This window comes from Triturus cristatus, chromosome 4_2 (assembly GCF_964204655.1).
Source record: "Triturus cristatus chromosome 4_2, aTriCri1.1, whole genome shotgun sequence".
Taxonomy (NCBI): Eukaryota; Metazoa; Chordata; class Amphibia; order Caudata; family Salamandridae; genus Triturus; species Triturus cristatus.
The window spans coordinates 948435912-948449958 of NC_140586.1; the positions used below are offsets into that span (position 1 = coordinate 948435912).

At 46.5% G+C, this 14047-nt stretch overlaps 1 long non-coding RNA gene across 3 annotated transcripts in view; it reads left to right on the top strand.

Annotated features, from left to right (window-relative positions):
- LOC146839060 (uncharacterized) overlaps positions 1-14047 on the top strand; it is a 316080-nt gene that overhangs the window by 32108 nt on the left and 269925 nt on the right. For all 3 annotated transcript variants that reach the window (XR_014960769.1, XR_014960770.1, XR_014960771.1), the window contains exon 2: positions 5849-5924. This is a non-coding gene — a long non-coding RNA (uncharacterized LOC146839060). The remainder of the gene's footprint in view (positions 1-5848; positions 5925-14047) is intronic.

Here is a 14047-nt window from a genome sequence, read left to right on the forward strand (position 1 = left end):
CACCTCCTCCGCCGTGCGCTCCTGGGGTAACGTGCGGCGCTGCCGGCGGGTCTTCGATGTCCGGGGCCTCCCCCGTCCCCCCTGCACACCCGCAGGCGAGCCGCGCCCAGAGCGGTGCAGAGGATGCTCTTCCGTCAGCCAGGACCAGGCCGCTCGTGGCGTGTCAAAGAACAATGTCTTGTGCTGGAAGATGACCCGGAGGCGGGCCGGAAACTGAAGCTGGTACTGGAGGCCCAGAGAACGCATCTTCTGCTTCACTTCAGTGTAGGAGCGGCGCAGTTCTTGAACTTCGCGAGTGTAGTCCGGGAAGATCATAATTTTGTGGTTTTGGTAGTGGAGGGTGTCAGTGCGCCGAGCCTCGCGGAGAATGGCGTCTCTGTCTCTGAAATTCAAGAGCTTAAGGATGAATGGCCGGGGGGGGGGCGCCCCAGGGGGCCTGGGGGCCATGGCGCGATGAGCCCTCTCCACCACGAACGAAGCAGAGAGGCTGTCCGCCGGCATCCAGGATCGGAACCAGCGTTCCATAAAGTCATCCACCCGGCCCGATTCGACCCCCTCCGGGAAACCCACCAGGCGCAGGTTGCTGCGCCGAGCGCGGTTTTCTGCATCTTCGACCCGGCGATGTAGCTCCTTAGAGTGGGTGGTCAGCTCCCGAACCTGGTCTTGGAGATGGCGGATGTCATCCTCCGCGGTGGATAATCTGGATTCGGCTTCCGAGATGCGGGTGTTGGCATTCCGCAGGTCCTGCCGGAGGAGAGCAACATCCACCTTGACCTCTCCCACCATGCCTTCAAGGGATGCACGGGATGAGTTGATGGCCTGCAGGATGGCAGCAAGGTTCGCAGCGGGGGCCGAGGCCGGTTCGCCAGTGGGGCCGGACCCCTTCTCAGAGGTCGTGAATTTGTCCATCCTGGTTTGGGTGGCCCCGGACGCCGGCTTGGTGGCCCTGTCTTTACCCATGGCGGGGGCGGCGTTCAGCGAAGCCGGGCAACAGGATGAAGACCCCCCCGCGGGATGAGGACGAGTGCCCGGGCTGAAGCGGAAGCAGAAGGAGGAACGGCCGGGGGGTCCCGCAGCGAGAAATGGAGGGGCACCGCCCGCCCCAGCGGTCAAGCCCCAGCGGGACAGCCGATCTGACCCCCGGCCACAGTCTCGCCCGTTGCCCTCTGCCGACAAGGTGAGGGCCAAGGTCCCGGGCCCTTAGAGATTCCCCCAAGTGCCCCGCAGCTGAGAACCTCCAGGCCTCGACCGGTACGGTCCCTCCACAGCCCCAGGGGGGGGCAATTCGTCACTCGGCGGGTCTCTTCGGCCGGGGCCCAAAGCGATGGGAGGGGGGGGGAAGGACGGCACACACGCCCCCCCGACCGCCGATGCGCGGCCCGAGTCAAGAAGGGCGCCTATGCGCCCGGAATCCAGCAGGCGACCTCGGGCCCGTAGGACCAGTGCAGTACTGCAGCCAGGGGGAAGAGGGAGAGGGGGGGGGGAGCTGGGGGCCTGAGCCCCCGGCTGCCGATGTACAGCCCGATGGGGGGGTCTCGCCTCCGCACCCGGACAGCCCGATGGGGGGGGGGTCTCCCCTCCGCACCCGGTCTCAGACGGTCCCACGCAGCCGCATTCACCGCCCGCCCCACAGCTTCAGTCCACTCAGGGGGGGGGGGGGGGTTGCAAAGGTAGGACTGCTTACTTCTTTCTGCTGTCATCTTTTACAGGGGGTCGTCGCCCCACTCCCGGGTCTCCGCGATGTGCCAGTGGGGGAGGGCCGCACCCCCCCCGGTGCCGCCAGGACCCGCGGAAGCCTCGCGGCAGCCCTCACCTCGGCCTCTGCAGGATCCGGCCTGTGCCCCTCGTGGGCGCCGCGGGCTCAATTGCTCAGCGCGGCCGGGCCAGAGCTCCGCGGCCGCCACCATCCGCCGCCGGTCAGGATCCGCGATGTCCGAGCGGGTCCCGCAATGTCCGCGGCGCCCCCGGATCAGGCCCGGGACAGTCGGGCAGCTCCCCAGGTCACCGCCACCCAGAGCGCGCCGGCCAGGGCAGTGCAGGAGGGAGTTAAGAGGATTAGCGGGGACCGGCGCCGGGAGCCTCACGGAAAGGCGTCCATGACGGTCAGGCGCCACCTAGCGCTCCGGTTCTATATTTTTAAGAAAACAGCCGCGACATTCCTCTCCCATTATGAGTTCGTATATTGAGGGTGAGTGGCTCTGAGGGATCCTTGCTTTTTCCCCAATAATCAAAGGAGAGATAAACTGTAAAACAGACGCTATATAATAGAACAGAAAGTGAGGAATTCCCCAACCCCCCTGGATTTCGGTAAAATCATCTTTTTATATGACCTACGTGTTTTTTATAGCCCCAGATAAACCTGGATGCCAATCTTTCCACTTGTTTAAAGAAAATCAAGGGAAACTCGAGAGGAATAGATCGAAACATGTAAAGAAATTTTGGAAGTATAATCATTTTTAACACGTTATTCCGACCAAATAAGGATAAGTGAAGATGATCAATCCGTTCAAGTGTAAAGTTTGCGTTTTGAAGAACCGGGTTGAAGTTTATAGCTGGAATATCTGATACAGGGGATGTAATTTGAATGTCCAAATACGTTGCTACAGATACTAAAGGGATCGATTGGGGGGGGGGGGGGTCTTACCTATAAATACGATTTGAGTTTTCGCTATGTTCAATTTGTAGCCAGAGAAGGCCCCAAACTGAGTGGCCAAGTCCTCAACCACTGGAAGAGCTTTCGAGATATCAGTTGTAAGTACTATAATATCATCAGCATAAGCAAGCGCTCTATAATTAATATTAGCAACGAAGACTGGAGGTATTTCAAATGCTGAATTCAGTTTGTTTAAAAATATATCTATATAAAGGGCGAACAAAAGTGGGGAGGAAGGACAGCCCTGACGGGTACCTCTAGAAATGGAAAAAAGAGCGGATTTTTTAGAGCCAATTTTTATACAAGATGTGGGTGATACATAAAGAGATTTTAAGGCGAGGATAATCCGTGGGCCAAACCCTTTCATTGCTAGCATCTCCCAGAGATATGACCAGGCTACCCTGTCGAATGCCTTCTCGGCATCCATCAGGGTAATGCCTAGATCACATCTCATCACTTCGGCCCGGTCCATTAAGGTAATTACACGCCTAACATGGTCCGAGGTATCCCGTTAAGGGATAAAGCCATGCTGCAGAGGCGATACTATTGTAGAGACTACCCCCGATATACGAAATGCTAGGATCTTTGAAAAACCCTTACTATCGGCATTGATAAGCGATATCGGTCTAAAAGATGAAGGAAGAAGATGGGGTTTGCCCTTCTTAAGAAAAGCCATGATTATCGATTGACTCCAAGATGGAGGTGCGACCGCTTTTTGAGCCTCTACACAGGTCTGGAGAAAATCTTGTTTCAAAAGAAGTCTAAACACTCTATAAAACTCCAATGGTATACCATCTGGCCCCATAGCTTTCCCGGTATCCAGCGAGAGAATAGCCGCCTCTACCTCATCCCATGAAATTTCTACATCTAAGGCTGCGGATTGAGCATCCGTTAACTTAGAGATGTTGTCAGTCCCACAAAAATGTAGCAGGGACTCCGATGAATACGACAAATTTTCCTCCGTATAAAGTTTACTATAAAATGAGCGAAAAACCTCCAAAATTTCTTCAGGTTGACTATATATTTGACCAGAGTCGCCCTGAATCTCACTCACAGCATTAAATACTTCCTGCTGCCTAAGCCTCTTAGCCAAGATCCGCCCTGTCATTTCCCCCACTTCATAAACTTGGGAACGAAACACTGTGGCCTGCTCAGCCAGTTTCGCAGCAAAGACCTCATACAGCCTAGACTTATGTATGGCAAGTGTTGATTCAATAGGCTCAATATCTTGAGCTGCAATGATAGCGGAAACTAATTTAGCCTCCCACTCTAGTACAGCCTTCTGATAAGTAGCAAGTTTGAGCCGGGAGGACCTTTTGTTTATTAATAGAATATGACAGGGTCTCTCCCCGGACCGCGGCTTTAAACGAATCCCAAACCATTTGAGTAGAGGCAGTCCCACGATTAATATAAAAAAATTTTTTAATCCATTTGGACATATGTTCAGTATACGATGGATCGGCCAAAAGTTTACCTTCAAATGTCCAGGAGTTTATCTTCGGGGATGAACCCAATCCTTGCTTAATCTCAATTAATATAGGGTTGTGATCTGAAATTATTCTCGGGAATACCTCATAGGTGATATTATTTAGAAGTGTCAAAGAAACTAAAAAATAATCTAGGCGAACCACTTTCTGGTGTGGGGCTGAATAGAATGTATATCCCGGTGCCATATCTCTTTTTACAAACCTCACATCAGAAAGACCAGACTCTATAGCCAAACCTCTTAATGCCTTGTAGACCTTCTTCTTAAGCCCTAGATAAGGAATCTCTGAACTTATGTTGACATCTCTATCAATATGGATATTAAAGTCCCCACGCAGTACTACTGGAGTGGGCCATCCAGCTAATTCTACACTTAAAAAATTTAAAAGGTCAGGGTCGTCAGAATTAGGGCCATATATTGAGCAAATAGTCAGGTGTTTACCATCTAAGAGCAAATCTATTATGACCCATCTTCCATACTGATCAGTTTTGACACGATTACATGACCCTAACCCCTTTCTAATAAGAACTGCCACTCCCCTAGTAGTAGTTCCTTGACACGTGCATCCCACAAGATGCATTCCCAGGTCATTAAACCATTTTCTATTATTCCATATCAAATGTGTCTCTTGCAAACAGAGGACATCTATTCGCATACTATAAATAATATGAGCACGCATATCCCTCTTTTGCTTATTATTCAGCCCACAAATGTTCCAAGAACATATTCTTAAGTTGGCCATTGACAGTTCTCTCTTTTTTGTATGTTTCTCCCCATTTCTTACATGACTCAAAGTTAATAAGAAAAGCAAAACTTAAACCTGTCTGATGATACAAAGCAACCATGTCTTCCCCTACTGAACTACAATACAAGTTACCTGCAATAATCGTGTAAGTAAACAAGCTAGACCCCTGATGATTCAGCCTAACAATCAAAAACAAGTCCAACTAGAATTAGGTCATCACATCTTGGATAAAAAATCCTTTGCTGCGCTCTCCGAAGTCACCCGCAAACAGGTCAGATACAATGGTGTCAGCAAGAAACTTACTCAATTTCTTACTTGCAGCTCTACGTTCGTGGTTTATGCCATTGAATGTACGTGCAAAATGTGGTCCATAGGCAGTACCACCTGTATGGCAAAGAAGCGCATTTTAGAACATGGGAGGGCTATCACGAACTTTGACCCTAAATATCCCGTAGTGCGACACTTTAGAGAGAAACATTTTTCCAACACCAAAGATATGAGTTTTCTCATTCTGGAACAGATAGAGAAACATCCTAGGGGTGGAAACAGGATGCTTAATTTAAGACAGAGGGAGTCTAAATACATTATAGACTTCCAAGCAAAAAATCCAGGAGGACTTAATCAAGAAGAAGAGTCATCGATACATCTTAGAGAATAACAGCTTGGACTCTCATTACTGATAGGGTACCTGTGTACAGTTTCTGTTTCTGCCTTTGCCTCTACATTATGTCTCATGTTTTCTATTGTGCAATAGAGAGTGGAACAATCTATCAGTTATAGATGAGATATTTGATTTTTATCCTTCTTAATGTTCCTTCTCTTTTTGTTGTTTTTTATTCTTCCCCTTCCAAGAAGTGATTTACAATATTACAAAATGTAGAATGTGCATATTGATATGCTTAGGGTTAAGTGATCCTGATTTTAATTCGTCTTTTCTTCTTTTCTATTTTCTCTTCTTTCATAGGAGGAAAGGAAGGGGCTCACCCACCAGTATTCACCAGCACAGGCCACCTACCCTTTTTCTCTTACATCAAGAGCACGTATGTCACTTATGAATTGTTGACGGTTTACCTTGATAGGCCATGTGAATATAAAGGTTTAGGCTGAACGTTGAAGATTAGCTTAAGAGTATAGGTACTGGCCTTTATACCAGACAACGTTGTTCAGCCAGGGGGTTTTAAGCATTTGTGACATAGGAGATTGAGAATTATCATTTGGCACAAATAGAAGAAGTACACGATGGACATTATTTATATAGACAGCACCATTGCGGACATTGGGCCCGATTTCCTATTTTGAACTACTAAAGTTTTGTATTGGTATATTGACAATGTGATATAACCCACAAGGGGCATATCTACATTGTTAATTACTTTAATATCACACGCATGCAAACATGTATGGTAATACGGCATGGTCTGTCTTTATTTGATCAGCTTATCATATATATATTTATTGTCATACTAGTTTTATCAGCTGTAAGTATGTACATTTCTCCTTTGTGGGTAGATTCAACTCACATCTCTAGCACACGAAACACGTGATGGGCCAATTGGGCCAATTGAGATTATGTGCTTGTGATGGGACACATGGAAGATTTTTAATGGGATATTTAAACTCAGAGGTATCTTCACTGTTATTAACCTCTTCGACGCCGATGACGGAACGGTTCCGTCATGCACGTCGGTTGGGCTGTGCTTATGACGGAACCGTTCCGTCATGGCCCCGCCCGCGCTCAGATCTTTCAGCACCGCGCGGGAATCCGCGCAGCGCTGAAGAGGTTAATCTCTCATGTTAGACTATTATTGTTTACAATTGATCAATGGCACAAGTTCATATACGTTGATACTGACTATTGTTGATCGTTTACTGTTCAGTATACATACATACATGTGCCCTTGAGGGATTTTGGACTTCTAGTATGCAACTTTGCAATTTGATACATCCTATTTATCGTTGAATCACGTTTAGTTACGGATATAGGCATTTAACCTGTTATCAGTGTAAGATGTCTGCCATATGTTATTCAATAGTCCTTTTTCCTTTTTTCCTCCCCGTTACCGATTTCCATGACAACTATAAGTTTGGCTGTCATTGGTTCCACAAAGTTCACGTGATCAAGCTTCTCTAAAGCTAAACGCGTTGCGAATAAACAGCGGTATATGCATTCTACACGGAGTTGGTGTTTCTGAGAGCGCGCTTATTGAGGATTGATGCATTGTTGACAAACCGGTTTTCTCCGCCGGTGCGCGTGCCACTCTTCGCGGGTCCCAAGTTGACCGCAAGGAGTTGATTACAGTTTGGATATATATAGTCCAGTTTTGGCTATGGCTACTGCAATCAACAGAGCGCACTCTCGGAGCAAATCTATTTTCAAAACATTTATTCCACAAATGTCAGACGCGTTTCGGCACGGTCGCCTTCCTCAGTGTCATCCAAACAATTCATTCAATTGTCATTTAAATAAAGTTATCATGATTCAAACAAGAAAATCAGTGACAGCGAAAGAGGTAGTGTGTGTAACTCTCCTGGCAGTGACTATAGCGGCCATCTTGTAACGTTGTTAATACAAGCGTGGTATTAGGAAAGAATATTTGCTAATGCAGTGTTTCCCAAACTGTGGTCCGGGGACCCCCAGGGGTCCCTGACACTTTCCCAGGGGGTCCGCAGGCAGCAGTTTAGAAAGGACTGCACTTGTATAATTAGCAGTTTTCCAGCAACAATAAAAGTGTCAAGATAACACAGTGATTAATGTAACTGCTGGGGAGAGATTAGAGTTTTGTCCTGTGGCAGCTTTGAGTTATCTAATGTAACACAGAGGGTTAATATGCCTACTGCAAAGAACGTGTACCATGTATTTTAAATAACAGTATTTTATGTGCATAGGCGAGTGGGTTACTGCTTTTGTCACAAAGATTATTTTGTTACTGTGCAGTACATAAGTGACAACCGTAATCTAGCACAGTGACCTATAAACTGTCATCATGAGCTGCTTGCAAACTGCATGGTACAAGTTAGTAACTTATGTTTTTTCCCAGTCTTTCATTATCCCGATGCTGCTAAAAAGGTTTATCAGGGTGGAAATACATTTTTATTGTTAAAGTCAATGTTAACCACTGTCTTATGTTCTGAATCCCGAGTTTTTTGTGCTTCTCCAGACCAAGCACTCTTTAAAAATGCCTACCAGTATAAATGACATGTGAATCCTACACCTGGTAGTCCCCTTTGCCTTATGTAACATTTTCTATACACTGATTTACACTTATGATTAATTGTCTCTATATGTGTGTGATGTAAAGTGATAAACGTGTTGTAGACTGCACCATTGTTTCCTAAATTTCTTTGGGGGTAGAGCCTCCCAAAGCCCCCTCTGTAGTGGTCAGGCACACTCAATGCACTTGGTGTGCACCGTATGGGGACTGGTCTGAAAACATTTGCCAGGGCTGCTTTGGGTTTCCAGTCTGGCCCTGGCAGGAGTAGGAGCCTCGTACTGCGAAATAAAACCAACCATTTAAATGTTAGTCACAGAGATGCAGCACCAACCTTCCCATTAAAATTTTAGTTTTTTGCAAATTCTTTCAATATAAAATACTAAGGGGGATATTTACAAAAGAAGTGGTGGAGCGGGTCGTTAGCCTCTGTGGCTTAACGACACGCGCCACCACTTCAGAAACGCTGGGCTGCACCATATTTATAAGAATATAGTGCAGTCCTACATTTCGCCCTGTGCTGGTGCTATGCTTAGCAGTGTAGCGCCAATGCAGGCACCCTTGCAACACAGTGCAAGGGTGACTGCGTGCTGGGGAAGATTGTTTATTTAAAGGAAGGTCCCCCTTCCTGCACGTAAACAATCTTGAAATGGGGTTTTGTCACTTGTATGTGTGCTGCTTAATGCAGCACACATGGATGTTACAAAATGCCATTTTTTTTAATGATTATTTATGTGCTAGAAGGGTCACCTTCCTGAACATAAACAATGCAAGGTGTTTTGCTTTTTCCATGTGTGCTGCACGAGGCAGCACACATGAAAAAACAAAAATGAGGAGAAATAAAGCATTTCTCCTCGTTTCGTTAAGCATCAAAATCAATGGGTTTTGCAGTGGAACGCACACTGCAAAACCCACTACCCACCCCTTTCCCGCTAAGCATTGCACGAAAGGGGGCCTTATTTACAAGGCAGCATGTTAAGTGGCTTACCGCTGCCTTGTAAATAAGGCAAAGCCCCTATCGACACGCGAACGTTGCAAAAAGTGATGTTTCCATGGTGGTAGGGGTTTGTAAATATGCCCCTAAAATCCTTAGTAATTCGAGTATTTGTTTTGTGTGCACACATGTTTATTTTTTTCGAATTGCAGTTTTAACGTTTGAAATTTAAATCATACAAATTGCTTGGGGGTCCCCGACTTCCAGTGGTGACTCAGTGGGGTCCTCAGGAGTCAAAAGTTTGGGAACCACTGTGCTAATGCATTTCATTTAACTAGTGCCTATCAACCATTCATTACCCTGTCCTGTATCTCGACCTGTATGGGCAATGTAATACCAGGTTCAGTATCCCACTGGAACTGTAATATTACAGTTTCCATCCATCTCACCCTGGATGGGCAAAGTAACTTTTATGGCCATCTATAGTTACTGCTCGGGTTCTAAAATTAACCTATGTGACTCCACATTTCCTCTTCATTATTTAAACCTTTCTGGGCCTTGCACTGCAACTGGATTATGTATCTTGATTCTAGGGTACCGAGTTTTCTAACTCTATCTCCACCCCTCTCATCTTTTCCCACATGGTCCAGACAGACAAATCTCAACAGGCTGTTATTGCTGATGTGTTCCAACTCAAAATGCAAGGCAACTGGATAGGTTTGATCTTTATTCGTGAAGGCCCATAAATGTTCCAGGATTCTTTTTTTTAGTGGGATGAATAGTACTACCCACATATTGTTTCCCGCATGGGCTTTCTAAGCAGTACACTGTGTGGTCTGAGTTGCAGTTAAAGAACTTTTTTTGTCTGCATTTTTGATTTTCTCCCTGGTACCACGTAGTCCCTCACTTTCTTGCTATTTTTACATGCTTTGCATCTTGTGCAGGGGAAATAACCTCTGATTGGATCCTTCCTCCTTGCCTTTTCTAGAAAGTGACTTCTGACCTGGTGGTCTTTCAGAGAGGTGCCCCTTCTATAGGTAGCGAGTGGTGCATCTAATGTTGTATAATACCAGGAGGAGATTGTTGCAGTTGATTGAAAAGGCCTTACATTTAAACCGTGTGAACTTAGCCTTTTAACTGAGGCTTGCTGCATGACTTCAAAATGGCGGCGCTTTGAAGACAATAGGTTCGCCGTACTTTGCCTGACATTAAAATGGCGGCGATTCAAAGACCTGGTGAGTACTTTACCCCTCCAGTTATTTTGAAAGTGGAATTTGAGGATGGTAATAAATCTTTATCTTTGTTTTAAATTATGTCCAGCCCTCTTGGGTTGTTAAGCCCTTAGATCTGATTGATGGACCTGATATTTGATTCGGTCGGGCGCCTTTCTGGACTATGCCTATATATAATCAGTGGTCCTGCCGTTATGCCACCATTTCATGAGGATTTTATCTCCTCATTACTGATGTTGATCCAGTTCTCAAGTCTTCAGTGACTCATGAAGCCGTTGGACCTACTGCATGTACTGAAAACGGCGGCTACTTGGGACTGTTTCTCCCTAAACTCGCAGTTCTTGTGTCCAGGACGCTTATTCCCTCATAGAGGGGCCTCCCATCGTCCTGTGAAACGGCCAATGCCAGTTTATAGAACTGAGTCAATTTATGGGATCCCACGACGGCATCAACTTAGTGGGCCTTAATCATTAGCTTTGCACAGCAAGATCTCAACGCCTCCCATCGCGCTGCCTTTTCCGCCCCTGCACCTTTCCGTTGGAAGAACCAGGATCATTGTCTTTTCTCCCACCGCCTTATCCTCTTCTCTGTGATCCCACCGTCTCTAGGATTCTACTTCACAATGGAGATAAGTCCCGATCCCAATGGTTCCAATGCCTTCATCATCAATTACCCAACCGAGCGCTCCAAAAATGCGGCAAAAAAATACAAACACTGCATACTCAAAGCTAGACCAGAAAATCTATTCTCAGACCCCTATTTCTCCACCAACAAAGGTACCCTGGTGAATGACCTCCTCTTCTATACCAGAAAACGGGCATGCTGACGATTAATGTTCTTCTCCTTGCTCCGAGTAACAGGATCTAAGAAAACCCCACATGGTATCAAACTAACAAGGTCTCCCTCAAAGCCTCCCCTACTATCACTCTCTACAATAATGGTATCATCCTAATCCAAGCCTCTAATAGTAGCCTAGCAAAGATGGCCAATTTTTAGCCCACTCTTAAAAACGCTGTGTATGGCAACCCCTCTGACTCCTACTCAACTACTACTTTTCCATTGGACTTAACTAGTACGCCCCCCTTAACTATTGCGAGTACCCCACTCTCCCCTAACCCCTCATCTCTTATAGATGATCCCAGCACCGCCTTGTCCCCGGTGGAATTATGTCATCCCACTAGAGCTCCCTCTCAGGTGGCTGGCGGATCTATGGGATCAATCTCATTACCAGGTATCAGTCCGTCACTGGGTGTCGCTCAGTCTGAGAGGTTCCCTCAAGTCATGCATTTTCCTCGATTACTTGACGAGGCCCCCTCCTCTATCTATATTACCTTGCCACAGACTATGCCACATTCTGAACAACGAGTCCCCACACAGGCCTCAACTGACTTACACAGATGCTCCCCATCACCGATCTTTTCTTCCTCACCCCCCCCCCCACCCCTAGACCAACATTCAGACCTGGCTGCGCGCCTTGACAAGATGTCTAGTCAGTTGCTCCTTCACACTTCTGAGCTACACGACCTGAAATCCCTCTCAAATAACTTTTTCCCGATGATCAGTTCTCTCTTCACATCTTTGAATTGGCCCAGATCGTCCACCAGAGACTGCGACCACACGGATCAGCCGCTAGCCCCCGCCTTTTCAAAATCCTTTCCCTTACCTAATGCCTCCGCCAGCCCCATAGGATCTGCAACACTCCTGGCATCCACTGATCGCCTGGACAGTCACAACTCTAATTCTTTTGTTTCCAAATCTAACATGGTCCAGCCGAGTCAAATACATTCCATTCTTTCCAACCCAAACAGAGAACCTCTTCGTAATCTTAGAGGCAGCAACTCAGACAACCTCATCCGTGTGAAAATCTCCCAGACTCCTTCCCCCCGACCCACTACGACTTAAATGTGTACTACTTAATTGTAGATCAGCCTGTAAACACGCCTCTGATATCTTCGACCTCATCCAACACAATGAGTTAGACATTATTATCCTCACCGAAACCTGGTTAAATCCCGCTTTCACCCCTATCTTAGACCTCCTAGTTCCTCCCACTCATGACATAATTAGGCTAGACAGAGCTCTGAAGTTGGGTGGTGGCCTAGCCTGTATCCACAGGAATACACTCTCGATTTTTCTCTTGGAATACTCTGCGCCTTCCTCCACTGAATACCTGTGTCTCAGTATCTCTAGTATGAACCTACCGGTTTGCAAACTGCATACCTTTTATCACCCTCCGGGTGACAATCTCCCCTTCATTGAGCATCTAATAGAAATCATCACTAGTAATGTCGACTCAGCGGCGGCCCAAATCTTTCTTTGCGATTTCAACCTTCACTGGTCCAACCCCAATGACTCCGCTGTATCCTGCTTGAAATCATTCTTAATTGATCAAGATCTGACTCAGCACTGCGACCAACCAACTCACACTAAAGGAGAAACTCTAGATCTCGTCATCTCCAAAGAGCACACCATCACCCTAGATTCCATTACCCCCTGTGACTGGTCTCACCATCATAGCATCCTCTTTTACATTAACAGGGAGGTATTGATGAGGAAGGTTCAACCTTCGAAATCAAAGATATGGAAAAGGGACCTGAGATCAATTGATTATGACGAACTAGCTGCCCAATGTAAGTCTGCCCTTTCCGCCCAAGCTGATCTGGTCGAGGTGCAATCACTCACCGATGCCTACAATTGGACAATTTCTAACATCACGAATAACATTGCTCCACTCAAACACAAAAAAGCCTCAACTAAAATATCCAAACCATGGTATAATGACAACTTAAACAGCTGAATGATCCTGGCGATCCAATCCTTCCCGGACCAACTAAAACACCTTAGAGAAGTCAGGAGCGTCTACAATAAACAAATCGGGAGTGCCAAGGCTGACTACTTCAAACACCAACTGGATCAAGCGGCAAACCGCCCCAAGAAGCTGTTCGAATTGGTCAAACAGCAATCAGTCGTTGGTCCAAACCACTCTGAACTTGATGGCTGTCCACCCTCATGCGATGATCTTGCCGCTTTCTTCTCTGAAAAATCAAGACTCGTCTCTGCTGACCTCACTTCTAAGAAGGCTCTATTGCCTCCCTCAGGTGCTGCCTCCCCACTTGACCCCTTGGATAAGGACAAACTGACCACCATGAACACTAAGAACAAGGCGTCGTGGGGTACCTTTACCCCTTTTAGTGAAAATGACATCCACAAGATTCTTCAGAATATCAACCCCTCCAACCACTTCAGCGACCCGTTGCCCCCGGCTATCTTCTAAGAAATAAAGAATGCACTCATCCCCACCTGGACAAGGATAGTAAATGCTTCTCTCTCTCACAAGGCACAATCCCCAGTTGCCTAAAAGCAGCTCAGGTTTCACCGATTTAAAAAATAAAAAAAAACCTAACACTGACAAATCTGATCTCAATAATTTCCGCTCCATTTCCAACATCCCCACCCTAGCGAAACTTCTAGAAAAATGTGTTCAATCTCAACTTTGCGATCACATAGGGAACTATCAAGTTCTAGACCAACATCAATCTGGTTTCAGGAAGGGACACAGCACTGAAACGGCTCTCACCCCCGTTATGGATGACATTTTAAAAATGCTTGACAAAAACGAATCCTGCCTCCTGATTCTCCTTGACCTTTCCTCCGCTTTCGATACGGTTAATCGTGACAACCTTCTATCCATCCTGCAAAATAGAATGGGTTTTGCTGATTAGGTGTTACAATGGTTTTTGTCTTTCCTTCATCACAGATCACAAAAAGTCAAGGCAAACCACTCCCTC